The sequence below is a fragment of the Salvelinus fontinalis genome, chromosome 20, assembly GCF_029448725.1.
Source record: "Salvelinus fontinalis isolate EN_2023a chromosome 20, ASM2944872v1, whole genome shotgun sequence".
In the NCBI taxonomy this organism is placed as follows: domain Eukaryota; kingdom Metazoa; phylum Chordata; class Actinopteri; order Salmoniformes; family Salmonidae; genus Salvelinus; species Salvelinus fontinalis.
Window position 1 is genome coordinate 36,661,129 of NC_074684.1, and position 15,505 is coordinate 36,676,633.

The following is a 15,505-nucleotide window of genomic DNA, read 5'->3' on the forward strand; positions in this document are numbered from 1 at the left end:
TCTGCTATTTCTGCTACAGCTGCTCTCTCGGCTCTCTACTATCTCTACTCTGCTATCTCTAATCTCTACTATCTATACTCACTATTATCTCTGCTACCATTGCTCTCTACTATCTTTGCTTTCTGCTATCTCTACTATATCTGCTATCTCTGATCTCTCGCTCTCTCTGCTATTTCTAATCTCTGCTATCTCTGCTATTTGCTATCTCTGCACTCTCATATATCTGCTATCTCTGCTCTTTACAATCTATGTTCTCTACTATCTCTGCTCTTTACAATCTCTGCTCTCTGCTATCTCTGCTCTTTACAATCTCTGATCTCTGCTATCTCTGCTCTTTACAATCTTTTCTCTGTACTATTTCTGCTATCTCTTCTATCAGTATCTCTGCTCTCTGATATGTCTACTCTCTGCTATCTCTTCTATCAGTATCTCTGCTCTCTGCTATCTCTGCTCTCTTCTATCTCTGAGAGAGAGCGAGATAGATAGATACAGTTGAAGTCAGAAGATTACATACACCTTAGCCAAATACATTTAAACTCAGTTTTTCACAGTTCCTGACATTTAATCCTAGTAAAAAGTCCCTGTCTTAGGTCAGTTAGGATCACCACTTTATTTTAAGAATGTGAAATGTCAGAATAATAGTAGAGAGAATGATTTATTTCAGCTTTTATTTCTTTCATCACATTCCCAGTGGGTCAGAAGTTTACATACACTCAATTACTATTTGGTAACATTGCCTTTAAATTGTTTAACTTGGGTCAAACAAGTCGGGTAGCCATCCACAAGCTTCCCACAATAAGTTGGGTGAATTTTGGCCCATTCCTCCTGAAAGAGCTGGTGTAACTAAGTCAGGTTTGTAGGCCTCCTTGTTCGCACACGCTTTTTCCGTTCTGCCCACAAACTTTCTATAGGATTGAGGTCAGGGCTTTGTGATGGCCACTCCAATAGCTTGACTTTGTTGTCCTTAAGCCATTTTGCCACAGCTTTGGAAGTATGCTTGGGGTCATTGTCCATTTGGAAGACCCATTTGCGACCAAGCTTTAACTTCCTGACTAATGTCTTGAGATGTTGCTTCAATATATCCACATCATTTTCCTCCCTCATGATGCCATCTATTTTGTGAAGTGCACCAGTCCCTCCTGCAGCAAAGCACCCCCACAACATGATGCTTCTACCCCGTGTTTCACGGTTGGGATGGTGTTCGTCGGCTTGCAAACCTCCCCCTTTTTCCTCCAAACATAACGATGGTCATTATGGCCAAACAGTTCTATTTTTGTTCATCAGACCAGAGGACATTTCTCCAAAAAGAACGATCTTTGTTGCAAACCATAGTCTGGCTTTTTAATGTCAGTTTTGGAGCAATGGCTTCTTCCTTGCTGAGCGGTCTTTCAGGTTATGTCGATATAGGACTCGTTTGACTGTGGATATAGATACTTTTGTACCTGTTTCCTCCAGCATCTTCACAAGGTCCTTTGCTGTTGTTCTGGGATTGATTTGCACTTTCCGCACCAAAGTACGTTCATTTCTAGGAGACAAAACGAGTCTCCTTCCTGAGCGGTATAACGGCTGCGTGGTCCCATGGTGTTTATACTTGCGTACTATTGTTTGTACAGATGAACGTGGTACCTTCAGGCGTTTGGAAATTGCTCCCAAGGATGAACCAGACTTGTGGAGGTCTACCATTTTTTTCTGAGGTCTTGGCTGATTTCTTTTGATTTTCCCATGATGTCAAGCAAAGAGGCACTGAGTTCGAAGGTAGGTCTTGAAATACATCCACAGGTACACGTCCAATTGACTCAAATTATGTTAATTAGGCTATCAGAAGCTTCTAAAGCCATGACATAATTTTCTGGAATTTTCCAAGCTGTTTAAAAGCACAGTCAACTTAGTGTATGTAAACTTCTGACCCACTGGAATTGTGATACAGTCAATTATAATGAAATAATCTGTCTGTAAACAATTGTTGGAAAAATTACTTGTGTCATGCACAAAGTAGATGTCCTAACCGACTTGCCAAAACTATAGTTTATTAACAAGAATTCAACTGTATATAGACAGAGAGAAAGAAAGAGAGAAAAAGAGAGAGAGAGAAATCCAGCACAAATCCTAAGTACGATTATTAGCCACATTGACTAGCATTTAAAAAATATATATATTTACAGATAAGCACCAAAAATACATTCTTTACCGGTGTTATGTCATGGTCAAAATCATATTTTCATACCCAGTTTGATCTTATGAATCTTTGCTAAATTAGAATTATGAAGGAACACAAATAAGCAAACAGTCAATGTGTAATTGGTTTCCACCCTTGGTAACATCCAACCCAATAACACAAAAACCCCATAGACTACACTATCTAATCATCTATGTCAGTGGATATGTATTCCCCGGAGGCACGCTGCGGCGGTGAGAATGAGCGTTCTAATTCACCTCATAACAACGTCTTAAACCTCATAACAATCCCGATGGAACTCTCTGACGTCACACAGTAATACATAAAGTCCTACGGAACACATTACGGAATAGTACATACACAAAAAAAATGCAGTAGTATGAAAGTTTTAGATAGGAATCCAATGACAAATTACAAAGATATTCAATAGAGTGGCCTAACCCTACGGTCTGTTCACCTTTATGATGGACGCATTAAACTCAGCGAGCTTTCCCAATGTCATGTCACCTTCCTCAACCCAGCCCGCCCCCGCCCCCACCCTCACCGTCACAATCACACAAAAAACACACACACAATCACAGGTGTACCAGCTCCCAACATATTTCCTTTCAATAGCTCCTTGTTGATACAATAAAAGACATGAAGAAACTGACTGTGGACTGAACATGGGTCAGCCCAGGAGACAGATGTATCGATATGTCATTCTCTTTCCTGTTTGCTAAGCTTTAAAAGATAAGAATGGTGGTGGGGTAGGGGGGGGGGGGGGGGGCGGAGAGAAAAGAACGCTGTGGACTTCAATAAGAGCTCGGCTCCAGTCCACAAACAAATAATGATTCATGAAAGAGTCTACTATTTATTAAATGGAGATAGAACTAAAACACTGTGCAGAATGTCTCTCTCTCTCTCTCTGTGACATGCTGACACACAGACTTTGCAAGTAAACGAGAGGCTTTGACCCCAATCAGAGATAATTACAAGAGCCGTTTTGATAATTAGCAACGGAACAGCGACCTCACAGAAGCACCATTCAGTTAGAAAACAGAAGAGGTGATTAAAGTCGTAACTCTTATTGGAGGGTCATTACATCGTTAGCATCCTCCTATCTACTGCACGCACGCACGCACACACACACACACACACACACACACACACACACACACACACACACACACACACACACACACACACACACACACACACACACACACACACACACACACACACACACACACACACACAGTACCGGTCAAAAGTTTGGACACATCTACTCATTCCAGGGTTTTTCTTTATTTTGACTATTTTCTACATTGTAGAATAATAGTGAAGACATCAAAACTATGAAATAACACATAAGGAATCATGTAGTAACCAAAAAGGTATTAAACAAATCAAAATATATTTTATATTTGAGATTCTTCAAAGTAGCCACCCTTTATATTGATGACAGCTTTGCACACTCTTGGTATTCTCTCAACCAGCTTCATGACTTAGTCACCTGGAATGCATTTCAATTAACAGGTGTGCCTTGTTAAAAGTTAATTTGTGGAATATCTTATTATCAACATGCGTTTGAGCTAATCAGTTGTGTTGTGTCAAGGTAGGGGTGGTTTACAGAAGGTAGCCCTGTTTGGTAAAAGACCAAGTCCATATTATGGCAAGAACAGCTCAAATAAGCAAATAGAAACGACAGTCCATCATTATTTTAAGACATGAAGGTTAGTCAATCTGGAAAATTTCAAGAACTTTGAAAGTTTCTTCAAGTGCAGTCTGAAAAACCATCAAGCGCTATGATGAAACTGGCTCTCATGAGGAACACCACAGGAAAGGAAGACCCAGAGTTACCTCTGCTGCAGAGGATAAGTTCATTAGAGTTACGAGCCTCAGAAATTGCTGCCCAAATAAATGCTTCACAGAGTTCAAGTGGTCGAATTGCTGCAAAGAAACCACTACAAAAGGACACCAATAATAAGAAGAGACTTACTTGGGCCAAGAAACATGAACAATGGACATTAGACCGGTGGAAATCTGTCCTTTGGACTGATGAGTCCAAATCTGAGATTTTTGTTTCCGACTGCCGTGTCTTTGAGAGATGCAGAGTAGGTGAACGGATGATCTCCGCATGTGTGGTTCCCACCGTGAAGCATGGAGGAGGAGGAGGTGTGATAGTGCTTTGCTAGTGACACTGTGATTTATTTAGAATTCAAGGCACACTTAACCAGCATGGCTACCACAGCATTGTGCAGCGATACGCCATCCCATCGGGTTTGCACTTAGTGGGAATATAATTTGTTTTTCAACAGGACAATGACCCAGCACACCTCCAGGCTGTGTAAGGGCTATTTGACCAAGGAGAGTGATGGAGTGCTGCATCAGATGACCTGGCCTCCACAATCCCCCGACCTCAATCCAATTGAGGTGGTTTGGGATGAGTTGGACCGCAGAGTGAAGGAAAAGCAGCCAACAATGGCTCAGCATATGTGGGAACTCCTTCAAGACCGTTGGAAAAGCATTCCAGGCGAAGCTCGTTGAGAGAATGCCAAGAGTGTGCAAAGCTGTCATCAAGGCAAAGGGTGGCTACTTTGAAGAATCTAAAATATCTTTTGATTTGTTTAATACTTTTTTGGTTCCTACATGATTCCATATGTGTTATTTCATAGTTTTGATGCCTTAACTATTATTCTACAAAAACCCCTTCAATGAGTAGGTGTGTCCAAACTTTTGACTGGTACTGTAGACACACACACACACACACATGCGCGCACACGCACACACACACACACACACACACACACACACACACACACACACACACACACACACACACACACACACACACACACACACACACACACACACACACACACACACACACACACACACACACACACACACCATGTCTTTGGGGGACTGAATGCTCTACAGAACTAGTTGAAGGAATTTCATTTTCGCCCACTCCAGTGGTTACCAAAAGTCATGACAATAAATCCTAGCTACTATGTATTGATATGAATAGTATTATTCCACTGTATGTGAATGCAGATATCTAGTAGAAAGCCTTCCCAAAAGAGAGGAGGCTGTTATAGCAGCAAAAGAGCAGGTGTCCACATACTTCTGGTCACGTAGTGTCTCTGTCAATGGGATGTGAAATATGATTATGGAACATGGAGGGCCTTTCCTGATAGATAAATACTAGCGAAGTGTGACAGAACCCATCTTCTGCAGGTAGTTAACTGTATTTGCGATCAGAGGCTTGATTAGAAGTATCACAAACATCTCTGTGCATTGTCTCACACACATGCCCAGACACACACACACACACACACACACACACACACACACACACACACACACACACACACACACACACACACACACACACACACACACACACACACACACACACACACACACGCTCAACCTATTATGTGCTGCTGCTTCTACAACAATAGAATGTTGGTGCATCTTCTACAACAATAGAATGTTGGTGCATCTTCTACAACAATAGAATGTTGGTGCATCTTCTACAACAATAGAATGTTGGTGCATCTTCTACAACAATAGAATGTTGGTGCATCTTCTACAACAATAGAATGTTGGTGCATCTTCTACAACAATAGAATGTTGGTGCATCTTCTACAACAATAGAATGTTGGTGCGTCTTCTACAACAATAGAATGTTGGTGCGTCTTCTACAACAATAGAATGTTGGTGCATCTTCTACAACAATAGAATGTCGGTGCATCTTCTACAACAATAGAATGTTGGTGCATCTTCTACAACAATAGAATGTTGGTTCATCTTCTACAACAATAGAATGTTGGTGCATCTTCTACAACAATAGAATGTTGGTGCATCTTCTACAACAATAGAATGTTGGTGCATCTTCTACAACAATAGAATGTTGGTGCATCTTCTACAACAATAGAATGTCGGTGCATCTTCTTCAACAATAGAATGTCGGTGCATCTTCTACAACAATAGAATGTTGGAGCATCTTCTACAACAATAGAATGTTGGTGCATCTTCTACAACAATAGAATGTTGGTGCATCTTCTACAACAATAGAATGTTGGTTCATCTTCTACAACAATAGAATGTTGGTGCATCTTCTTCAACAATAGAATGTCGGTGCATCTTCTACAACAATAGAATGTCGGTGCATCTTCTTCAACAATAGAATGTTGGAGCATCTTCTACAACAATAGAATGTTGGTGCATCTTCTACAACAATAGAATGTTGGTGCATCTTCTACAACAATAGAATGTTGGTGCGTCTTCTACAACAATAGAATGTTGGAGCATCTTCTACAACAATAGAATGTCGGTGCATCTTCTACAACAATAGAATGTTGGTGCGTCTTCTACAACAATAGAATGTTGGTGCGTCTTCGACAACAATAGAATGTTGGTGCGTCTTCTACAACAATAGAATGTTGGTGCATCTTCTTCAACAATAGAATGTTGGAGCATCTTCTACAACAATAGAATGTCGGTGCATCTTCTACAACAATAGAATGTTGGAGCATCTTCTACAACAATAGAATGTTGGTGCATCTTCTACAACAATAGAATGTTGGTGCATCTTCTACAACAATAGAATGTTGGTGCGTCTTCGACAACAATAGAATGTTGGTGCGTCTTCGACAACAATAGAATGTTGGTGCGTCTTCTACAACAATAGAATGTTGGTGCGTCTTCGACAACAATAGAATGTTGGTGCATCTTCTGCAACAAAAGAATGTCGGTGCATCTTCTACAACAATAGAATGTCGGTGCATCTTCTGCAACAAAAGAATGTCGGTGCGTCTTCTACAACAATAGAATGTTGGTGCATCTTCTACAACAATAGAACACACCAGACTGACTATTGATTGGAATCAGAGCCCCTACTCACTGCAGCACCCCAACACATCAGACTGACATGCTTCTTGAAGTGTGACATTTAGAAATAATAAGGTAATAATAATAATTATTGTAGGATAATACTCTTCTAAAACGCTGTTTTGTCCCCACTAAAAAGTACAGTTCATTACAATAAATACTATGTCTCTGACTGGTTTTACAATCTTTATTGAGAAGGAAGATCTGTGTCTGGGAAAACGGCCAATCATGTGCTACATGCAATCTAATTCTTGAATTATTCATGACTGGAAAGTATGTGATTTATTGCTGTTATTAATCACTGAGCTTATTTGTTTTTGTATTTATTATGGATCCCCATTAGTTCCTGCCAAGGCAGCAGCTACTCTTCCTGGGGTTTATTATGGTTCCCCATTAGTTCCTGCCTAGGCAGCGGCTACTCTTCCTGGGATTTATTATGGACCCCCATTAGTTTCTGCCAAGGCAGCAGCTGCTCTTCCTGGGGTCCAGACACATTAAGACACTTATATTACATATAAAACAAAATATAAAACAGTACATCATATAATACTGTCACACCACCACATGTCCACAACACAAAATGTGATGTATTATAATCTAGACTGGACTAGAATAATGTTTTAGGCTGCCCTGGGATCAACGCTATTAACAGTGGAAAATGGATGGACACAAAAATAATGGGAATTACAATACAGTGGAAGGGCCAAGTGCAATGCTAATTTAACTGTGGCAGCATCAGAATAAAAGACCATACGATTGAAGTATGATAATTACAAAAGGCAACCACACGTATCCACAGCTGGCATTGTGTCACGTATGCTCCTGCTCCCCCTCTCCTGTGTTCGACATCGACGGTTTACTAAATCACCGGTCCTGGCAACCATCATTACGCGCACCTGGCATCAATCATTACGCGCACCTGCTCCTCATGATGAGGCACACCTGGACTCCATTTCCTCTCTCATGACCTCCCCTTATATCTGGCACTCCCTTAGGTTTATTCCCCAGGCGGTATTGATGTTGTTTTGTTTTGTATGTGACTCTTGTTTCGTTTATTGCGCCATGTTCAGTTTGTTATTGAACTCATCACTGGGTTCCTCCCAGCGTCTACATTACGCATCGGGCTTTGGTAAACACTGGCAACAGATTTTTCATGTATCTATTCCATGGAATGAGGTGTATGAGCTGATGTACAAAACAATGCAAGATTCAACACTTCAAGTTTTTCTATTTAAATTAATGCACAGAATTCAGTGGGTAACGGGTCAGCAATAACGCAGAGCCGGGCTGCTCTCTTTCACCCCCTGGTCCCTGTCCCTGGTCTCTGGTCTCTGTCCGTGGTCCCTGTCCTTGGTCTCTGGTCTCTGGTCTCTGGTCCCTGGTCCCTGGTCTCTGGTCTCTGGTCTCTGGTCTCTGGTCTCTGGTCCCTGTCCCTGGTCCCTGGTCTCTGGTCCCTGGTCCCTGGTCTCTGGTCTCTGGTCCCTGGTCCCTGGTCCCTGGTCCCTGTCCCTGGTCCCTGTCCTTGGTCCCTGGTCTCTGGTCTCTGGTCTCTGGTCCCTGTCTCTGGTCTCTGGTCTCTGGTCCCTGGTCCCTTGTCCCTGGTCCCTTGTCCCTGGTCCCTGTCCCTGGTCCCTGTCCTTGGTCCCTGGTCCCTGGTCTCTGGTCCCTGTCTCTGGTCTCTGGTCCCTGGTCCCTGTCCTTGGTCCCTGGTCCCTGGTCTCTGGTCCCTGTCTCTGGTCTCTGGTCCCTGGTCCCTGTCCTTGGTCCCTGGTCCCTGGTCTCTGGTCCCTGTCCCTGGTCCCTGGTCCCTGTCTTTGGTCCCTGGTCCCTGGTCTCTGGTCCCTGTCTCTGGTCTCTGGTCCCTGGTCTCTGGTCCCTGGTCCCTGTCCCTGGTCCCTGTCCTTGGTCCCTGTCCCTGGTCCCTGTCCTTGGTCCCTGGTCTCTGGTCCCTGTCTCTGGTCTCTGGTCCCTGGTCCCTGTCCTTGGTCCCTGGTCTCTGGTCTCTGGTCCCTGTCTCTGGTCTCTGGTCCCTGGTCCCTGTCCCTGGTCCCTGGTCCCTGGTCTCTGGTCCCTGTCTCTGGTCTCTGGTCCCTGGTCCCTTGTACCTGGTCCCTGTCCCTGGTCCCTGGTCCCTGTCCCTGGTCCCTGTCTCTGGTCTCTGGTCCCTGTCCCTGGTCCCTGTCCCTGGTCCCTGGTCCCTGTCCCTGGTCCCTGCCACTAGTCTCTCTCCATCCTCCCTCCACCTTTAGCTGCAGGCTGTCTTGTGTTCCAAATAGTACCCCATATAGTGCACTACAGTGGACCAAAGCTCAATGGGCTATGGTCAAAAATAGTGCACTACATAGGGAATAGGGTGCCATTTTTTGTTATTTCCCCTTTATTTAACCAGGTAGGTTAGTTGAGAACAAGTTCTCATTTACAACTGCGACCTGGACAAGATAAAGCATAGCAGTGCGACACAAAGAACAACACAGAGTTACACATAAACAAACGTACAGGCAATAACACAATAGAAAAAAAAGAAAGTCTATATACAGTGTGTGCAAATGGCATGAGAAGGTAAGGCAATAAATAGGCCATAGTAGTGAAATAACTACAATTTAGCAGATTAACACTGGAGTGATAGATGAGCAGATGATGATGTGCAAGTGGAAATACTGGTGTGCAAAAGAGCAGAAAAGTAAATAAAAACAATATGGGGATGAGGTAGGTAGATTGGGTGGGCTATTTACAGATGGACTATTTACAGCTGCAGCGATCGGTTAGCTGCTCAGATAGTTGATGTTTAAAGTTAGTGAGGGAACTATAAGTCTTCAGCTCCAGCGATTTTTGGATGCAGACCAGTGGAGGCTGGTGGGAGGAGCTATAGGAGGATGGGCTCATTGCAATGGCTGGAATGGAATTAATGGAATGGAGTCAAACATGTGGTTTCCAGGTGTTTTAAACCGTTCCATGAATTCCATTCCATTCATTACAATGAGCCCATCCTCCTATAGCTCATCCCACCAGCCTCCTCTGACTCGGTCTGCTGTCCATTATTGTTAATGAGGCCCTATTTCAGGGGAACTAAGAGGTGTAATTGGTTCGCACTCAAAAAGATGTCGCATAAAGCTTACTTCATTATTTCACTGCATCAGGGAGAGCGTACACAAACATTTCAGCTTTACAGCCTTCTTCAAATGTGTAGGTACAATTTAATCTGAATTCAAAACAGCATTTGTAAAGAACAACAAATGAGCAGCAGGTGCTTCTAATCAGGGTTGCCATTCATCTGCCAATCAGAGATGTTGCTTTTCTGGTCTAGCTGTATACAAATGAGTCACAAAGAAATACAGAATTATAGGGTATGGGAGCGGGCACGAAGGGCAAAACATGTTTCAGGATTCCAGATTTCTGAACTCTGTACGTTTTTACGAGGGTCATCTCCAGCTGGGCTGAGTGAGTGATAAGTGTAACATTCAAGGAACTCCCATGGCTGACACAGAGCAAGTCTCAAGTACATTTGCCATAAAATACATTGGAAATATTATAGCCTGGGTACAGTGCCAGTCAGTTTGTGCCATCATGGCACTCGTCATGTTTGGCATGACAAGGAGTGGAATGACAGCATACACAGATCTGAGACCAGGCTAGAAATAATATTCAGCTTGGATTATGAGTATAGTGATATAGTTCCTGAGACATAACAACATGATACTGGGGACTTGGGGAATGGCCCATGTCATTTAGACTGAACAACATGATACTGGAGACTTGGAGAATGGCCCATGTCATTTAGACTGAACAACATGCTACTGGAGACTTGGAGAATGGCCCATGTCATTTAAACTGAACAACATGATACTGGGGACTTGGAGAATGGCCCATGTCATTTAAACTGAACAACATGATACTGGGGACTTGGAGAATGGCCCATGTCATATTCCTCATCAATAAGGCATTAGGAACTGTATTTACTATGTCTGAAAGCATGCACAGAAAGCAGCAACTAAATGTTAAATGTGTTTCCTGTCAGATATTTTAATTGTCTGTATTGTCTACTTGTTAATTGGTGTTGGATCCCAGGAAGATTAGCTAACGTTACAGCGTTAGCTAATGGGGATTTCATTTTTCTTTTCTCACAAATTCACAGTAAATGGAAAGATTCCAGCTAGGAATATGAAGCTCAAATCAAATCAAATTGGTCACATACACATGTTAGCAGATGTTAATGCGAGTGTAGCGAAATTCTTGTGCTTCTAGTTCTGACCATGCAGTAATATCTAACAAGTAATCTAACAATTTCACAACAACTACCTTATACACACAAGAGTAAAGGAATGAATAAGAATATGTACATATAAATATATGGATGAGCGATGGCCGAACGGCATAGGCAAGATGCAGTAGATGGTATAGAGTACAGTATATACATATGAGATGAGTAATGTAGGGTATGTAAACATTATATAAAGTGGCATTGTTTAAAGTGACTAGTGATACATTTATTACATCCAATTTTTTATTATTAAAGTGGCTAGAGATTGAGTCAGTATGTTGGCAGCAGACACTCAATGTAAGCGATGGCTGTTTAATTGTCTGATGGCCTTGAGATAGAAGCTGTTTTTCAGTCTCTCGGTCCCAGCTCTGATGCACCTGTACTGACCTCGCCTTCTGGATGATAGCGGGGTGAACAGGCAGTGGCTCGGGTGGTTGTTGTCCTTGATGATCTTTTTGGCCTTCCTGTGACATCGGGTGGTGTAGGTGTCCTGGAGGGCAGGTAGTTGCCCCTGGTGATGTGTTGTGCAGACCTCACTACCCTCTGGAGAGCCTTACGGTTCAGGGCGCTGCAGTTACCGTACCAGGCGGTGATAAAGCCCGACAGGATGCTCTCAATTGTGCATCTGTAAATGTTTGAGTGTTTTTGGTGACAAGCCAAATTTCTTCAGCCTCCTGACGTTGAAGAGGCGTTGTTGTGCCTTCTTCACTACACTGTCAGTGTGGGTCTTCTTCACTACACTGTCAGTGTGGGTCTTCTTCACTACACTGTCAGTGTGGGTCTTCTTCACTACACTGTCAGTGTGGGTCTTCTTCACTACACTGTCTGTGTGGGTGGACCATTTCAGTTTGTCCGTGATGTGTACGCCGAGGAACAAAAAATTTTCCACCTTCTTCACTACTGTCCAGTCGATATGGATAAGGGGGTGCTCCCTCTGCTGTTTCCTGAAGTCCACGATCATCTCCTTTGTTTTGTTGATGTTAAGTGTGAGGTTATTTTCCTGACAACACACTCCGAGGGCCCTCACCTCCCCCCTGTAGGCCGTCTCGTCGTTGTTGGTAATCAAACCTACCACTGTAGTGTCGTCTGCAAACTTGATGATTGAGTTGGAGGCGTGCATGGCCACGCAGTCGTGGGTGAACAGGGAGTACAGGAGAGGGCTCAGAACGCACCCTTGTGGGGCCCCAGTGTTGAGGATCAGCGGGGTGGAGATGTTGTTTCCTACCCTCACCACCTGGGGGCGACCTGTCAGAAAGTCCAGGACCCAGTTGCACAGGGCGGGTATATACACAGCTGTGATTATAAGCGAAGAAAATTATCTTGGTAGATAATGCAGTCGACATTTGCCTGTAAGTAATTCTAGGCAAAATACGTTTATAAAAGATGTTACTGTTATTTTTACATGGGAATTCAGTAAATAATTGACTGTAAATGTCACCAAGTGTGGTGGCACGTACAGCATTGGGTCAATAATCGAAAGGTTGCTGGTACGAATACCTGAGCTGTCATGCACTTAACCCTAATTTGCTCCAGAGACACTTTACTACTATGGCTGACACTGTAAAACACATTTCGCTGCACCTATCTGTTGAATTTGACAATAAAACATATGCAGTACCTGTTAAAAGTTTGGACACTGTAACGACTCCCACCGAAGGTGGCTCCCCTTCCTGTTCGGGTGGCGCTCGGCGGTCGTCGTCACCGGCCTACTAGCTGCTACTGACTTTTCCTCCCCCTCCCTTTTTGTTTAGTGGTTACACCTGTTTGTGGTTAGGGTGATTTGTGGGGCTTTATTACCCAGCAGCCCGGCCTGCTGGGTGTGCGGGATTGTTGTGTGTACAGTTAGTACATTCTTGTGTGTCACGGTACGTGTACGTTGTTGGTTCTTGTAATTTCGTGTTTCTCACTTTATTTGTGGTGGAGCATTACTTTTAGAGTAGCGTCGTGTTTTCACCCGTGTTGGGGAATTAAATTTGGAACGCTACTCTGAACTCTCTGTCTCCTGCGTTTGACTCCTTCATCCACTACACCCCGGGCATTACAGACACACCTACTCATTGAAGGGTTTTTCTTTATTTGTACAAATTTTCTACATTGTAGCATAGTGAAGACAACTATGAAATAACACATATGGAATCATGTAGTAATCAAAAAAGTGTAAAACAAATCAAAATATATGTAACGTCCTGACCAGAGTTCTTATGTGTTTTGCTTGTTTAGTGTTGGTCAGGACGTGAGCTGGGTGGGAATTCTATGTTGTGTGTCTAGTTCGTCTGTTTCTGTGTTCAGCCTAATATGGTTCTCAATCAGAGGCAGCTGTCAATCGTCCCTGATTGAGAATCAAATATAGGTGGCTTGTTTTGTGTTGGGGATTGTGGGTGGTTGTTTCCTGTCTCTGTGTTTGTGTTCTGCACCAGATAGGACTGTCTCGGTTTTCACGTTTGTTGTTTTGTATTGTTGTAAGTGTTCACAGTTCGTTATATTAAACATGTTGAACACTAACTGCGCTGCATTTTGGTCCTCTCCTTCATCCCAGGAAGAAAGCCGTTACAGAACCACCCACCTAACCCGGACCAAGCAGCAGCAGCAGGAGAGGCTGCACTATTTGGAAGAATGGACATGGGAGGACGAATTAGACGGCAAAGGACCCTGGGCAGAGCCAGGGCAGAGACCCTGGGCAGAGCCTCCTGTGCGTCTCCAGAGCCCTGTACGCACTGTTCCTTCTCCCCGCACTCGTCCTGAGGTGCGTGCCCTCAGCCCGGTACCACCAGTTCCGGTACCACGCAAGAGGCCGATAGTGCGCCCTTCAGTCCGGAGCTGCTCCTCTGTCCTGAGCTACCTCTCTGTCCTGAGCTACCTCTCTGTCCTGAGCTACCTCTCTGTCCTGAGCTGTCTCCTAAATCATGTGGGGGCCTTGGGGAGGATTCTTAGGCCAAGGTCGTGGGCGAGGGTCGCCACTCAAAGGACGCTAAGGAGGGGGACAAAGACAGTGGTGGAGTGGTGTCCTCGTCAGGTGCCGGAGCCACCACCGCGGACAGATGCCCACCCAGACCCTCCTCTTGAGTTTTAGGGGTGCGTTCGGAGTCCGCACCTCAGGAGGGTGGTACTGTAACGTCCTGACCAGAGTTCTTATGTGTTTTGCTTGTTTAGTGTTGGTCAGGACGTGAGCTGGGTGGGAATTTTATGTTGTGTGTCCTGTTCGTCTGTTTCTGTGTCCAGCCTAATATGGTTCTCAATCAGAGGCAGCTGTCAATTGTTGTCCCTGATTGAGAATCATATATAGGTGGCTTGTTTCGTGTTGGGGATTGTGGGTGGTTGTTTCCTGTCTCTGTGTTTGTGTTCGGCACCAGATAGGACTGTCTCGGTTTTCACGTTTGTTGTTTTGTATTGTTGTAAGTGTTCACAGTTCGTTAAATTAAACATGTTGAACACTAACTGCACTGCATTTTGGTCCTCTCCTTCATCCCAGGAGGAAAGCCGTTACAATATATGTAATATTTCAGATTCTTCAAAGTAGCCACCCTTTGCTTTGATGACAGCTTTGCACACGCTTGGCATTCTCTCAACCAGTTTTACCTGGAATGCTTTTCTAACAGTATTGAAGGAGTTCCCATATATGCTAAGCACTTGTTGGCTGATTTTCCTTCACTCTGGAGTCCAACTCATACCAAACCATCTCAATTGGGTTGAGGTTGGGTGATTGTGGAGGCCAGGTCATCTGATGCAGCACTCCATCACTCTCCTTGGTCAAATAGCCCTTACACAGCCCGGAGGTGTGTTTTGGGTCATTGTCCTGTTGAAAAACAAATGATAGTCCCAATAATCGCAAACCAGATGGGATGGCGTATCGCTGCAGAATGCTGTGGTAGCCATGCTGGTTAAGTGTGCCTTGAATTCTAAATAAATCACAGACAGTGTCACCAGCAAAGCACCCCTACACCATTACACCTCCTCCTCCATGCTTCACGGTGGGAACCACACATGCCGAGATCATCCATTCATCTACTCTGCATCTCACAAGATACAGTAGTTGGAACCAAAAATCTCAAATTTGGACTCATCAGACCAAGGGACAGATTTCCACAGGTCTAATGTCCATTGCTCGTGTTTCTTGGCCCAAGCAAGTCTCTTTGTCTTATTGGTGTCCTTTAGTAGTCGTTTCTTTGCAGCAATTCGACCATGAAGGACTG